Genomic DNA, 16,605 nt, shown 5'->3' with positions numbered 1-16,605 from the left:
TGTCCTCGAGACATCTCCCGGCTCCATCGCGGCTGTCAGCATCGGACGCCACATCTCTGCACCTAGGGGAGAGAGGAAGAAACAAAAGGTGAGCAGAAGGAACACAGAAGGAAAGCCTGATTAACAGCCATAATACTTTACGGCTTTTTTTCCACATTTCGGGTCGGCGCCGCCCCGTTGGCAGGTACCGTACCCCGGCCCCTATGGGGAAAGGACAAGAGACATTTCTGGGGAATGATAAGAACATTTAGAGGGATCGCCCTCATCACTACTCACCTCGGCAGTTTAACCCCTCGACGCATCACCTTCATTCTGCACCTGAAATAAAGGACAGATCACAGGTTAGAAAGACAACATAAAGGGGGCCTCACTTGAACTTTGAACTTTCATACTTACGGCGCATCGCTCAAGAAAGTCAAGTGGATTTTGCCAGCGCCATTCTGAAAACCAGTGGAGTAACTGGACGAACACGCGCCCCTGCACCAGAAGCAGGATGGAGAGTTCATCCTTCCAAACCATAAGGTGAGCTTAAACCGGGGTTTGGAGGAAGTTAGAGAGGAACGAAGGGGGAAGGGGAAAAGGCGGGAGCTAGCACACTATTCTGCAGACTGTTAATCCCCTTTCTCATCTGCAGAAGGATATTCCTACGGGCCAGGCAAGCACGATTTGGAGGTCCTGTCCAATCGGTGTTCCGGGTCCTGCGCATCACGCTAGAAGAGGCCACAGCAATCCAGACTAGACCAGCGTCCCCGTGGGAACCAGGTGAGCGTTACATCTGACTCCAACCCAAGTCGAGCCCTTTGTTCCACTTTTTGGCGGGTTTCTCCACAGAAGCCTCCAAAAGTGGTGCCACTCTGTCTGGGTACCACAGGGGGTGTGGGAGGGGGTTTAGGCACCCTGGACTGAGTTACCTTGGTAACTCAAGTCGCACTCTTGTGTGATTGGCCCAAGTGGTGAGCTGGCCGGATCACCACTTAGCATGTTTGATTGACAGCTAGGCTGAGTGAATGGGGGTGTGCTGCATAAAAGCAGGGCTTTGGGGACTGGAACTTCAGAAGTCGCCACAGGACCTGAGAATCCGACGAGGGAGAAGCTGAGCCGACCTACCACGACAACACCACCGGTGGAGCCCTGCGGAACCGACTCACCACTTCCCGACGACAGAGAAGATCTCCCGGCTGGAGAGGCTTCTTCCCTTGACTGGTGGGCACAACCAGTTTACCTTCTTCTCTTCGCATCCCAGACCGGCTCGTGTTCGAATTGCCCGTGCCAAGCACCCCGGCAACCGGATAGCCACTTATCACTGGACCGCAAATAAAAGGACCGATCCTTTTACCTGAGAACTCCGCGGCTGGTTTCTTCCCTGGCAGTGCAACGGACTCCTGTCTTCTTCCCCGATGAGATCCTCTCTTCCCTCGGACGAAGCACCGACTTGCATCCGCTGCCAGGAACAACTGCCCCTGCTGGAGTATTCTCACCACTTTAAGGTACCGTGTCCACCAGGCCTCCCTTTCTAAAGATTGCTACAAGGTAATAATAATCCCTTAACCTTCTGGACTGGGCTGGCCGCCTTGACCCTCTAACTGGTCCCTTTCTTTGGTCCAACTCCTTTTTGAACCTTTACGAGACTCTTGTGCACTGCAACTGTGTGACCTTGGAGACATTTCGTTTTGATCCTCTTAAAGTGGATCCAGCCTACTGACTCTAAACTCACGGTGTTACTTTGCCTTCCTCTCTTGTTGTGTTTGTGAAAAAGTGTTGGGATCTGTTTCAATTTATTCTCTGCTTTTCTCTCCCTTTTAAAAAACGAATTATTAGAGTGCCATCTATGTTAAGCGCTCACCGCTGTCTGAAAATAAGTGAGGCTTTACTTAAGACTTGTCTAATATTCTTCTAAGGGAGTGTATAACTTTTAGTGACCGTGTTTTTGAATTGCTTACTATTAGTGCCTATGTGTTTTTCTAGATGTGGTTTTAAATAAATAATGATATCTCTTTTACACAAAGCCCTGGTCAGTGTTTACTTGTTCTACTGTGTTCTTTTTGACCTATTGTGAATACTCTGTATACTGCCTAACTCTTCTTGAGGGAAGTCTGACTGCTCAGCCACAGCTACCAAGTGAATCTGTGTGGTACAGACTGCTACCAAGTGGGTTTACTGCCAAACACCTGTAGTCCTAAATCTTTTGCAGTGGTCCCAGAGGGAACTGCACAGGTTTCTGCCTAACAATAGCCGTCGACAATGTCATTGACAGAGCGTTAGGAGCCTTCGTGGATGTGGTTGCTGAAGATGTCCTGGCGGGCTGAGCTGCCAATATTGACAGTGTCGCCGATGGGGGCATTGAAGGGACACGTTTTGATTTTTCCTTCAATGTCTTATTCGCCAATGACAAGCAGAGTTTGGGCCGGGTCAATGACTTTCTCTTTGAGGGAGCACAACTCATCGGTAGGCTTGCTGTGGAAGCAGATGGTGATGGCGATCTTGTCCTTCCCGCGCTGGGACTGGCAGCCACAGCGAACCCAGGGGGAGACACAGGGTGTGGCCTGGCCTTCTTTTGGACCCCCGTAGGTGGGGCGTCCTCAAAGGATCTTGATCTCTTTTCCGAAGGAGTGCTTTCGTGGGACTGGCCGGTACTGAGAGAAGCGTGACCATGCCCTGAAGCGAAGTCAGAGGCCTTAGTTGATTTTAATCAGGGCACCAGTCTACTTTAGCAATTTCTTTCCAAAATCCCCGGCAGACCTCACATCCATCTTCATCATGGTCCAGATGCAGGAAATACAGGCATTTGTGGTGTTCATCCTCGACATACACGTTCCTTAATCCACACTTGGTACAGTGTTTAAAGAGGCATCTCTTTTCTTCGTCCATTGTGGAAAGGCGTGCACTAGGCCCAAGCCCGGGCTTTCTGGAAAACTCGATGAAAGATTTGATGTAGTCCGATCTTTGCCGACAGCAGATCCCCGTTGCTGTTAATCGACCTTCGGTCTAACAACAAGACAGAAATTGGACAAAAATCGAACACGATTTGCTAAAAAAACATGAGAAATATGAAAATAGCTCGGAGAGCAACAAGAGGACTCCCAACACTGAAGCATGCAGTAAAAATCTGAAGATGGCCACCATGGGCGGAGCTTAGAGAGAGGACTGTCATTGGATGGGGGCAGTATGACCCAAAGGACAGTGATAGGTTTAGAGGAGAAATACAGTTTTAAAGGTAACGTGAAACTGTTTTTTCTTTTACCTAGGATTCCCAGCCTGACGACAGGGAATATTCATTAGCATGTGAATCCATGCCAGACCCTGTGCTGGAGAATGTTGAGGCCTACTCTACATCCACTGACAAACCCTTGAATAGAAAGAATAAGAAGAAGATGAGAAAAAACAACAAAAAGGAAACACTCTCTTCAGTGGTCTCGGAGGGGAACATTTTGCCTTTTTTTACCTCAACATCGGCGGCTAAAGATGTCACTACAGTAGATTCCTTTCAGAATGTGGACCCTCCATCTGTGGATCTAATTAATGTATCCATCTATCCTTCAGACTCTGGTAGCATAAACAAATCCACTGAGGAGGGGCCGTCAGCTTCCCTGTATATTACGATCCATGCAGATTCACCCAAAGCTGAAAGAGCACATAAAGTCAGTCAGTTGACCTAGATAAAATCCATGAGGGAAAAGTAACTTGTAAGACATCTATCTTAAATAACTGATAATAATATTATGATCCCAGTAGGCCAGGATTATTCAAGCCTCTCACACTTTCCACTAAGTGTTGTGTTGGAATCAATTTTAAAACCGGATAATTTGATAATATTAAATAGAGGCAATATATCAAATCTGTTTTATTACATCCCTTTCATGCGGACAATTAACTCTGATGATATTGATGTTGTATATTTTTCTCAGGTCAATCGGACATACTATTGTATTGTTATTTCTTAAATCTAAATTGGTGCATAATTGGTGCATAATATGGTGCATGATATGATTTTGAAGGAATCTGAATGGGGTGTGAACTTGTTCCCCCATCTGTTTTATCCTCTACGCCATTAACAAATATTAGGACGTACTTTGGGAATAAGGTCCCTGTTTGACATGGCCCAAATACCTCAACTCAAACAGGGGGGTCTGCCTTGCTCATACTTTGCTGTCGTGTTCCACCTTTTATCCCTGTGGGGAAGGGAAAGGGCTGTCAGGTCAGTGTGATTCTGATCAATTGCCTGACTTTGCCTCACCCTTGTATTGGGACATGTCAGGTAAACGGCTCTGGTGTTAGTCCCTTGTCTTTCGTGTTGTACAAAAGTGTTCGTGTCAGAAAATTGGGGGCAGTGTTTTGGGATATCCTACGTGGTAGGAGGGGGAAAATGTGTTTAAGGAGGGGGGACACCGCGTCTCACCCGTCAGCGTCCCACTCCCACTCCCCAAGGACCCCCCATCCAGGTGATCCTCCCGCAATGATCCACCTCGAGGAACTGGATCCAAAAGCGATGGCCGTGTCCTGGACACCTGGATGACAGATCCCCGGGGACTAGACAGGTAGACACCTTCAGGTTTCTCACAGTCGTCCATGTGCAATCACTTGTGAACTCAACGCCCAAGTAGAGGAAACTATCAGCCTGGGTGTTTGCACTTCCTCCAATAACAATATTCAGTTTGGCCATTTTTGTTCTCCTATGGGGTCTAAAAACCATGCTATTTGTTTTCTCGATGTTTATTACAAAACCTACATTTTTGCAATGCTCATCAAAGGTGTTGAATTGTTTCTTTAAGCCCATAGGGGCCAATGACATTGGAATTGCATCATCTGCATACAGCAGGATGGTATTTTATTAATTCCTAATCTGGGCACATCACTAGCAGTTGCACACAGTTGGGTAACTATTGCAAGCGCGTACCCCTGTCTGTCCCCACTTTTAAAATCAATGGCGGCGGTAGTGTCACCCTCGAGGTTCCACCGGATTACTGCTGTATTCTCCTTATATAGGAATAAAATTACATTTAAAATTGCAATTGGAATTTTTTCCGCAACTACATTTTCCCATAGTCTAGGCCTAGATACCCCATCAAATGCTGTCTTTAAATTTACATAACCAACATAAATATTTATTTTTCTGAGAATTACGTATTTTGTACTAGGATAAACAGGTGAAAACTCTGATTGATTGTACCCAGTCCCTGTTCAAATTCAGCTACTGTAGCAGGTGTTGCAATACTGCCCTTGAATATGTTTTACCTGTAGAGTCAAGCAAACAAATTGGCCTATAATTCGCAAGGGGGGTGCATTATTTAAATCATCTGTCTATTATAAGTTTTTGGACTTTACAGCTATGTGCAATGTATTTTTATTTTTATTTATTGAATTTTATATAGTGCTTTAAGCCAAAGCGCTTTACATGAAACAACAGATAATACATAAGAAGCAAATTAATACAAGTCATGAGTCAAATAAACGAGAACAATTTGCAGGATCACAGAGTAAACGTGTGTAGGATAGAACGGTTGGAGGAAATAGTAGACAGCTGTCAGGTAGGAGATTGGATTAGGTGGGATTTTAAAGAGGTGTGGAAAGATGAATATGAGGTGATGGAGCAGATAGGGAGAGGGAGAGAGTTCCAGTGGTGTGGGGCAAGGAGCAGAAGCGGGATGGTGCGCAGGGTGCAGGTGGAACAGTGAGTAGGAAGTGATCAGCTGAACGTAGTGAGCGAGAGGGTGAGTAGAACAAGTGGAGAGAGGAAAAGTAGTGTGGGGCAAGATCGTAAAGAGATTTGAAGACGAGACAGAGGAAGTTGAATTTGAGTTCAGAGTGAAATGAGAGCCAGCCTAGAGAGGCGAGAGAAGATGAAATAGAATCATGAGGAGAGAGAAGGCTGAGAGAACGGATGGCATAATGGTAGAGGGATTTAAGAAAGAAGGAAGAGTTGAGAAAAGATTAGAGAAGATATTAAAAATTTAGTGGTGTGAAAGGTAAGGAAGGATCGGATTATGTGAATATTATAGAGGTGGAAATGACAGGCACGGGAGGTAAGAGAGATATGGTGAGTAAAAGAGAGGTTCGAGTCAAAGTGGAGGCCAAGGTTGCGGGCGGAGGCGGAGATGGGGAGCTGAAAGGGGGGAAAGAGAATGGAAGGAGGGGAGAAAGGGGGAGGGAGGGTGTTGGCAGGAAGGAATAAAACTTCAGTTTCGTCAGTGTTTAGGGTGAGAAAGTGGGAGGACATGCAGGATTTGATAGCAGTGAGACAGGAAGAGAGTTTAAGGTGGATGATGGGGGTGAAGGAAGAGAAGAAGAGGAAGAGTTGAGTGTCATCAGCGTAGAAGTGGTGAAGTAAGGGGTGATCAACAGTGTCAAAGGCGGCTGAGAGGTCAAGAAGAATAAGGACAGAAGAGTGTTTAACGTAAGGTGCGGAGAGAAGGGAGTTAAGAACAGAGGAGACAGCAGTTTCAGTAAAGTGGTTGGGGCGAAACCCAGATTGAGTAGAGGGAAGGAGAGAGAGGTTGGAGACGAATGCTGAGAGTTGTAAGTAGACGATGGCGTTCGAGGAGCTTAGAGAGGAAGGGTAAGAGAGAGATGGGACGAAAGACGAAAAATTGGAAGCCAAGAGGGGGTTAGCAGAGTGCTTTTTCAGGATTGGGACGATGGTTGCGTGCTTGAAGGCTGAGGGAAAGGTTGCAGTAGTGAGACAGATGTTGAAAAAGGAGGTAAGGTAAGGTATAAGGAGAGGGTAGACTTTGGGAATAAGAGAGGTGGGGAGAGGGTCGCAGGGGGCAGCAGTAGGGTGAGTTTTTGACAGGAGGAGGGAAACTTCAGAGTGAGAGACTGGTGTGAAGTTAGACATAGTAGAGGGCGGGGTAGTGGGAGATGTGGAAGTGGGAGATTAAGAGGGAGTACGAAGAATAGTTTGACGTAAGGTGAGTACCTTAGAGGAGAAGAAGTTTGCAAAGTCAGTGGGTGATAGAGGGGAGGCAATGGAGTAATCAGTTTTAGGAGAGAGAAGGCGAATCAGAGTTTGAAAGATTTGGTGAGGGTGGGAGACAGCTGAGTTAGAGGGGGGGATCCAAGATTTGGTGATGCATAGGAAGTGGAGGTTTAGACGTAGAAACAAGTCCAGAACAGCAGCAGTCTTGTTACAGAGTGATCTTGCTTTCCATAAGGCGATGTCGATGACACTGGAGGTTTCAACAATAGGGGGATAGATGAGGTTGCAGTGTTGAATTGGGGTGCCTGGGCATTGGTACAAGCGGGGGTGAGGTGGTGAGGGGAAGTTAAGTGGTAGTGTGTCATAATCTGCGTTGTGATTGATTATGGCTATGAGTGTTGGGATGGTGGTGATGTCACTAACATTCTAGGTGGAGTGTTGGTATGATAATGTCACTGGGGCTCTGGTGGAATGTTGATGTATATTTTGGGTTCTACTGGTGTCAGTTGGACCTAAAAGTGCTGGGCTAGATGGATGTCCCAGTGCTTTCTCTACTTAATAACTAAGAGAATAAACCTACATGTAAACTACTTACTTTCTGGTGTTCTTGATTGGCGAAGGAGGCCTAGTTTTTATCACTGGCGACGAGGATGGTCCTGCTGGGAAGGGGCAGTAGGTGAGAAGCACTGCCTCACCGCACAGATTATGACATAGTGGAAGTTAAATGGTAAAGCAGAAGGTTTTGAGGGAAGGCCAGAAAATTAAGTGAGGTGTAGGAAGAGAGAGTGGAGGGAAATGGTAGTTGGAGTTGTGCATGCCTGATGATGCGAAGGGAGCGGAATGGCAGTGGGCTACTGTGTCGTAGTAAGTGGTTCAGTGTTCACAGTGGGTGGGAGCGAGTGAGGTGTACAGGAGGTTGTTCACTGGGCTGGCGGGAGAAGAGTAACAGGCTGAGGGTGCCAATGAGTTGGTAATGACTGTTGGTTAATTAAGTAGAGAGTCTTAGGGTGAGTGATGGCAAGATGGTCGAGTCTCCGTGTAAACAGTGGGTGAAAGCGTAGTGGGTGTGCAGGAGGTTGATACTGGGTTGGCGAGGAAGGTAGCGTGGGCAGAAGAGTGTAGTGAGGTGGTAATGGCTATGTGTTCACAGGGCTGAAGGCCACTAATTGCGTGACAACTAGAAGTTAGTGGCTCTGTGCACTCATTGGGTGAGAGTGTGGTGGGAGTGTAGGAGGTTTGTAATATGGAATATGCTCTCTTTTAATTCTGTCATACTTTTTCTATAAAGTCTGAACATTTTAAATTTAAAATTGTATTTATTTATTTATTACATTTGTTACACGCCCAAACCCTAGGGTTTCACGGCGTGGTTACAGACATTTTAGCAATAATTAGCAATGTTCACTTACATACATATAGATAGACATTGTTACAGAAAAAAACATTGTTGCAAAGACTTTTAACATACGTAGGAGGAATGGAATGCAGGCATAAAGATTATTTACAATATGAGGCTCATCTCAACTTACATGAGGGTGTCTATCTAGACCTGGGCAGTTAGCTAGGGAATCAGGAGGTTGACTAACGTTGTCTTTTAAGTTGGTGTACTAGAATTGGGTAAAAAGCCAGGTTTTTAGTTATTTTTTGAAGGCAGAGAAGGAATCCTAATTTTTTATGTTTAATGGGAGGGAGTTCCAGTGTTTGGGGGCCAAGACTTGGAAACTACTACTCCCTGCTATGGAGCTTTTGAAGCGAGGAACAACGAGGAGCGCGTTATTGTCGGACCTGAGCACTCTAATGGATTCTTTTTTCATAATGGGGTTGTTCATATAAATGGGGGCTTTTTTGGCGATGTATTTGTGGGTGACACACAAGGTTTTGAATATGATTCTGGCCTTGATGGGTAACCAGTGGATCTCCCTCCTAATATTGGAGATATGGTCAGACTTTTTTATTCCTAGGGCTGCCCGTAATGCTTTGTTTTGTATTAGTTGCAGTTTATTTAGATTGGTGTTGGAGGTCCCCAGTAATAGGGCATTACAGTAATCCAACTTTGATAGAATCAGGGCCCTGGCCAAAGTAATGCAATTTGTGGGTGTGAAGAACTGTCGGCTTGAGGCAATTAATTTGGATGTGTATGAAGTGGATGAAGAAAGAGCAGATATGTGTTTAGCCATGGTAAGATTGGCATCTAGGTACACTCCTAAGGTTTTTACTTGTTTAAGTACTGGTATCAGCGTACCATCGATGTTGATTGAGGAGTAGTCTGAGTGGAGGGCACCTATTTTGGTTTGGGATCCCACGATGAGAATCTCAGTCTTCTCATCGTTAAGGCAGAGACTATTCAATGCCATCCAGTTTTGGATGATGGCATAAATTTTGTTGATGGTCAATGTGTCCTGGTCATAATTAGCTGAGATAGGTATAAGGATCTGGGTGTCATCTGCGAAGTTAGTATAGATGACACCCATATCGTCTAATGCTGAGAAGAGAAGCTTCGTGTAAGCATTGCATAGAGTGGGCGAGAGACATGACCCTTGGGACACCCCGATTGGGACTGTTATGGGATCAGCAGTGTCTTACCGATGGACACTCTAGACGTACGTTCGGCTACAAAGGATTTCACCCACAGGGTGGCATTTTAAGAGAAACTAAAGTCATTAGCTAGGGTAGTGCATAGTTTGTCGCGATCAACAAGATTGAAAGCTGCAGAGAGGTCCAGCAGCATTAGTATGCAGTTTCCCTGCGTCTCTGATGGAGTCCAACTGTATTTTCAAATCAATGAGTGCTGGTTCAGTACTATGGCTGGGCCTGAATCCAGATTGTCTGGCACCTAGGAGCTGGTTTTGTTCAAGATGGACTTGGATTTGTGAGTATGCAATTTTATCTGTGATCTTCAGCAATTAAGGTACTGTGGTAATTGGTCGGTAATTAGTGGGCACAGTCGGGTGAAGTGTGTTTTTTTTTAGCAGTGGGGTAACCCACACTTCTTTAATAGTACCCGGGACCATATTTGTGTTAAAGGAAGCGTTGACAAAATTAGTAATAGAGGTGAGGGTGGGAGCACATAATTTAACTAAATGTGCTGGGAAGTTATCCCCTTTACAATTGGAGGCTTTAAGTTTGGCAATAGTATTGGCCACTAGCTCTTGGGTCACTGGGGTGAAGTGGAAAAGTAGTGTATCATTATCATTTGATTTTATGATTGTGTTATTCGAGACCTTCTTTTCCGCCAGTATTTTTCTTTTAGAGGTTATTTTCTTTTGGAGCAGAGTGATTTTGGAAGCTAGTGCATCTGTAATGGTGGTGCACCATTCTTTGCTAGAGTTAGCTAGAGTGGTGACTGGGATAGAGTTTTCCAACTCTCTGAGAATGGAAAATAGCTCTTTTGAGTCCGATGAAGCATTGTTGATGCGAGTGTTGTATGCATTCGCTTTCTGAGGAACAACTGCCGCTTTATAGATTTTGCTTGCAGCATAGAGGGAATTTGCAGAATCTATAGTGGGTGATTTTTTGTGGATATGTTCCAGTGACCGTTTAGTACGCCTTAACGATACTAACTCGTCGTTGAACCAGAAGAACATTCTTTTATCAGCACCTCGCGTATTGGTAGTGAGTGGTGCTAAGGACTCAATAGTCGAGGTGAGGCACTTATGGTAGATGTCTGCGAGGAGGCATGGGTTGTCACTTATGAGCGCATTGGTTGCTAGGGTTTTGCTCAAGATGGGGGCTAAGTTCTCAGCTGTGAGCTTTCGGGTATTTCTGGTTTCATAAGTGTCCATTACCTTGGACCCAGGCGGGCATATTTTGTTACAGGTAAGGGTGAAGTTTTCACTGTGGTGGTCTGTCCAATCAGGAGTCGTGATTGACTCAATAGCTAATGTAGCATTAAGTGAGAGTATCCAATCCAGTGTTCTCCCCTTGCTATGAGTAGGGGCATTCACCAGTTGTGTGAAATACATATATTTAAGGGCAGTGTGAAGGGCTTCTGCTTTGTGGTCTAGGCTGTCATTGAAACCTAGGTTAAGGTCGCCAAGGATAATGCATTTAGTATTGGGTTTGATGATCGGGGCTAATAGCAAGGGTATGTGAACATCTGGATGAGTATTAGTTTTGGGCGATCTGTAGATCACCACGAAGTTGATTGTAGTTTTGTGATTGGTTGCAAGTTTGGCTAAGAGAAGCTTGTAACCTTCTATATTTTCGAGGGGGCAGGATCTTCAATTTAGGTTAGTCTTCGCTATAATGGCTACGCCGCCTCCATGAGTATTGGACCTATCAGTTCTGAGAATAGTGTAGTCTGGTGGGATGGCGAGGGCTAGTAGTGCTCCAAAAGCTTGTTGAAGCCAGGATTCTGTGCCTATTAGGAGGTCTAGTTGTTGTTCAATAATGAGGTAGTGTATCTGAAGGGCATGGGCACTTAGCCATCGGGCATTGATGAGGGTACCTTTAAGGTTGAATGGAGGTTCAGTTTTGGGTGCAGTAGGAGAAATCAGAATCTGTCGGTCTGAAGAGATGGCAGATTGTTTGGTGATCACTTCTGCGGGTGTCTTATGCGGTTTGTTGTGATGGTTGGGCTTAGGCGTGGTCAGATCGGGCGCTACTAAGGCTGAATTATAGTGGAGAGTGTACTTTAGTATGTGATCTTAGACGATTGAGTCTATCATCACCCTGGCTGGGGTAAGAAAGTGAGTCTTCAGTGGTTTTTAGAATGTGTTTAGGAGCAATCAAGTAAGAGACAGTGGTGGACTCTGGATTATTAGGTTGTACTTTGGTAAGTGATCTAAGTTGATAAAGGGCCTCATTACACGGATGGCGGTAAGGATTTACCGGTACCGGTAAAATACCGGTACCGGTAAATCCTTACCGCCTTACTACGAGGTCCCTTTGCGGGTTGGGGGATTTAACGCCTGCTTTTTGCAGGCGTTAAAAACCAACCCGCAAAGGGACCCAGGGAGCTAATTACGGTACCGCAATTTGCAGTACCGTAATTAGCGCCTTCCCCATTCCCATTGAGCCCTATGGGGCAAAAATGGGTATGGGGAAGGGCAATGGTGGAAGGGGGAATTACCGCCCCGCCAACCTTGGAATGGGGCGGTAATTCCCCTTTCCGCCAAGGCGGTGCCGGTATTTTACTGGCATGAACCATGGCGCTAATAGCACCATGGTTCTTCGCCATCCGTGTAATGAGGCCAAAGTCTGGCATTCCCCTGGAGAGGGTAAGAAGGTGAGTCATTAGTGGTTTTTAGTATGTGATTGGGAGCAATAAAGTAAGAGACAGTGGTGGACTCTGGATTATTAGGCCATACTTTGGTACGTGATGTAAGACGATAAAGTCTAGCATTGCCCTGAATGGGATAAGAAGGTGTTTCGTCAGTGGTAGTTAGAATGTGTTTGGGAGTAGTCTTGAATGGGAAGGTGGTGAGCTCTGGGTTATTGGGGCTTCTAGTAACAGTAGGTGCGTTGGCATAATCCTGGATAGGGGGGAATGGTAAGGTGGAGGGTAGGAATGGGGTGGGGCAGGGGATGGGGATGGGATGATGCCGTCGGCATCCTAGTCTGGTAAGGCCATTTCTAAAGCTGATGAAGGGGCTCCCTGTATAGAGTAGACCATGGAATACAGTGCAAAATGGGAACATGCTTATGAATAGCCAACCTAGCAAAAGTATATTCTTTATAGGAAGGTAACTGGGATGGTCCTGCGGCATACTTAGCAACAGAGGCTCCTTATATACATAAACCTCTACACATTAATAAAAGTGAGGCATATAATTTGTTTCGACAGGAATTACCTTTTATCAAGAGGCTGGGTGAAAATGCAGTGCATTATTCATTAGAACAGTTTGTGGTTAAACATCAACGTAGCAGTCCGGCTAGCATACTGAGTTAGTGAGTGCACAGTTGACATACAGGTAACGTAGCTTTTCAATATTGGTAATATGACATGCTGTGTAACAAAATAGCGACTATGCTGTTCTACAAATAGGCAATGCAGCCCTAGTGGTTGAAGCAGTCTAGTTGGATGTGAATGAGCCTAACATACAGGAGTACATATGTACACACAGCAGTACTGACCATAGGAGGACGCTCATTATCCGTAATTAAAGAGCATAGTTAAACTCATAGTAGCAGTCAGGCTAATATACTGAGTTTAGGAGTGCGCAGTTGATGCATGAGTAGCGTGTCTTTTCAGTATTTACTCAATAGTATAGCATGCTATATTTCAAAATAGCGACTGTGCTGATCTGAACGTGGACAAAGCAGCGCTAATGATTGAAGCAATCTCTCTCACTAGAGGTGAGTCTAACGTACATGAGTTCAAATACACACGCTGCGGTAATGACCATCGAGCAAATCTCTTTTTTTTCCACCTGGTATTTGAGTCAAGGCTTTACATACAGCAGTCTACATAAACTTTGCAGTAATGCGGTAGGCTAAATGATCGGAGCAACAGTATAGCGGCTAACAGTTAGCAGTGCTGGATTACAGCGGTACAGTACGCTACGTAGACATTTCAGAGCAGCAGTATAGCGGGCTAAGCATGCGATATGACATAAGATGGTTTGATCAGTCAACAACGATGGCTGCGATAAAGGAGCGCTCGGCCTCCACTGCAATGTGGGCGGAGGAAGATAGTATGGACGGCAGGATGATTTGATTTTGACTGAGCAATACTAGTGAGTAGATGAAAGGGTAAAACAATTGTTAAAGTGCGCGGGGCAGACAAGTATCAACAACAGTCTCATTGCTCTGCAGAGAGCGATGTAGGTCAACACCAAGGTATTTAGAGAGTGGCGGATGAGTTGGGCTCAATGTTACTCACAATACTTGATGATCCCGGGGAGTGAGAGTTTTGTGTCCCTGCGTCCCGCCCGGCTCCGACAGGCTCAGGACAGGAGCCTTTTTCGATTGCCTTCTGCGTGGGGAGGCTTCGCCTGCCAGTTGTTGCAGATTGGCTAAGTAGGCACCAATCAGCTGTGCTGGTCTGCTGGCAATCAGTAGGAAGCAGTCTGGTGCGGTTTGGCGTCAACTGTCAATGAGTTCTAACCCATGCTGTTAGATTGGGAAAGCAGGTCTGGATCTTAGTAAAAATCAAATAACGCTTTAGCAAGCGAAGCATCAGCAAAGGAATTGTCGAGGCTGGCGATTTATCAAAAATCGAAGAGATGCACGGAATGTGCTGTAAGGTATGCAGAGCCCGCAGGCTTACCTTCGATGGACGCTGTAATGTATCAAGAGAGACGCTCTTGCACACACAGGAATGTGGAGCTCCTGCTCCACACGGCGGGGTGAACGAGGAATGAGGCTCGGGACAGTAGCCTTTTTCGACTGCCTTCTTTGAGGGCTGGCTTTGCCGGCCAGTTGCTGCAAATTTGCTAAGTAGGCACCATTCAGCTGTGCTGGACTGCTGGGCATCAGTAGGAAGCAGTCTGGTGCAGTTTGGCGGCGGCCATTTTAGGATGAGTTCTAACCCACGCGGTTAAATTGGGAAAGCAGGTCTGGATCTTAGTAAATACAGAATAACGCTTTAGCATAGTATCATACTATAAAATACAAAATGAAATTTGAGAGTGGCATTTAGTGGGATACAAATGATGAAAGCCATCTCTATGATATAAAAGTTTGCCCAAGTCCCTAGTTTACTTGTATACGTTGTATCTGATTTTGTGAAATATATGAGAATTTTCATGGTTTGCCATTTGTCATGGTTTTGTGTATACTGCAAATGGATGTGTTTGTTTAAATGCGAAATAAACTTGATTCTGAAATGTTCCTTGACTTAAAGTTTCCATTCCTCACCACCTCTGTCCAAACCTGTGCTGTCTGTCATCTCCTATCTATCTATCTATCTATCTATCTATCTATCTATCTATCTATCTATCTATCTATCTATCTATCTATCTATCTATCTATCTATCTATCTATTTTTGTTTTTGTATAGCGCCCCATCGCCCATGGGCCTCAAGGCGCTAACGAAGACAGACAACATGGAACAAGAAAGAGTCAAGCATCCATAAGACGGCCAGAGCCTGTTAGGTTTACTCTTCGTTGAAAAGATGTGTCTTGAGTAGTTTTTTAAAGATGGTAAGGGAGACAGAGGGCAGAGGGTTCCAAATCGTGGGTGCCCAGTGAACAAAGTTAGTACTGCCAATTTTGGTCAATGTTTTCCTTTGGTGCTGTAGGATATTTTTGCTGTTAGATCGAAGACTTCTGCGTACTGGTGCCTTGGTTAGTCTCTTAGAGAGATAGGTAGGGGCAGACCCCACCAGGCATTTATAGATCGTAACTGAGCACTTGAATTTTATACGCTGTTGTACCGGGAGCCAGTGAAGTTTTCATCTGGCTTTAGACATTTTTTTTACGTCTATTTAGTCCAAATATGGCCCTTACTGCACCGTTTTGATTTGTCTGTAGTTTTGTGATGTTACCTTTAAACGTGCCCATTAAGAGGCTGTTACAAAAATCCAACTTGGGATTAATTATAGCTCCTGCAATCAGGGCTAGGTTTTTCTCAGATAGGAAAGGACGTATTTGCCAGATGAGGTTTGTGTAGAATGCACAAGAGGATCTTAGATAAGAGACATGTCTTTTATACGAGAGATGAGAGTCCATGAAGATTCCCAAAGTCTTGACATGCTCAGATACTTCAATGAAGATGTCATTAATCTTAAATGTTTTAAATTGTTGATTTAGCTTACCTACTTTCTGAGGTGTGCCAAGGATGAGCAGTTCAGTTTTTGCCTCATTAAGGGCTAGGGAGTTATTGGCCATCCATTTTTGTATGACATTAAACACCTCGTTAACTCTAATAACATCCCTTTCATATGATCCTTTCAATTCAAAGACCAATTGGGTGTCATCAGTGTAATTTGTGAACTGGACTCTCATGGTTGTAAGCATATTGCATCAAGGTTTGGAGAAGATGTTAAAGGGTAGCGGTGATAGACATGAACCTTGCGGGACGCCGCATGTGAGCAATGTTTTCAGAGAACTATAGTTGCCTTTTACCACCGCGGCCATTCTTGGGCCCAAGAAAGATTTAAACCAGTTTATGGCTGATGAAGAGCATTGACCCGTTGTTCTTAGTCTCTCGGCCAGGAGATCATGATCTATGAGATCAAATGCCGAGGAGAGATCGAGCAACATTAATAAGGCCGGATTTCCTTTTTCGATGATATTAGCGATATTAGCCTGGAGATCCAAAAGCGCAGTCTCCGTTCCATGTTTGGCTCTAAATCCGGATTGTTCGCTTGCCAGTAATTCGTTAATGTCCACAAACTTCTGTTACTGTAAGTGCGCAATCTTATCAAGAACAGCATATTAGTTATTGGCCTGTAATTACCCGGTATTGATGGATCAAGGTTTTCCTTTTTCAGGGGCGTTGTAATCCAGGCTTCCTTGAGTTTTGCAGGGACGTAAGCTTCTTCAAAAGATTGGTTGACAAATTGTACTACCCAAGGAGCTAAGGTGTCTGCATACTCCTTGAATAGATTGGCAGGGAACATATCTCCCTGACAAGAAGATGGCCTAAATTTGTGTATAACCTCTAGTACCTCTTCAAGGGTCACTTTTTCGAAGGAGAAGAGACCAGATGATGGTCCAAAGGGTCACTTTTGTCTATCTGTATGGCTGGGAGAAATTCCTTGTGTTCTAAGAAAAGGTTTGTCTGTATTTCAATGGTCTGCTGGTGT

General features: G+C 45.0%; 1 protein-coding gene across 1 annotated transcript in view; it reads right to left on the bottom strand.

Annotated features, from left to right (window-relative positions):
* LOC138567643 (zinc finger protein 2-like) overlaps positions 1–16,605 on the bottom strand; it is a 563,467-nt gene that overhangs the window by 324,485 nt on the left and 222,377 nt on the right. The gene's annotated exons all lie outside the window — the stretch shown is intronic.

Source organism: Ambystoma mexicanum, chromosome 2p (assembly GCF_040938575.1).
Source record: "Ambystoma mexicanum isolate Mex_15411 chromosome 2p, UKY_AmexF1_1, whole genome shotgun sequence".
Classification (NCBI taxonomy): domain Eukaryota; kingdom Metazoa; phylum Chordata; class Amphibia; order Caudata; family Ambystomatidae; genus Ambystoma; species Ambystoma mexicanum.
Note: the sequence above shows the minus strand (reverse complement) of the source record. Positions and strands in the feature narration are given on the sequence as shown.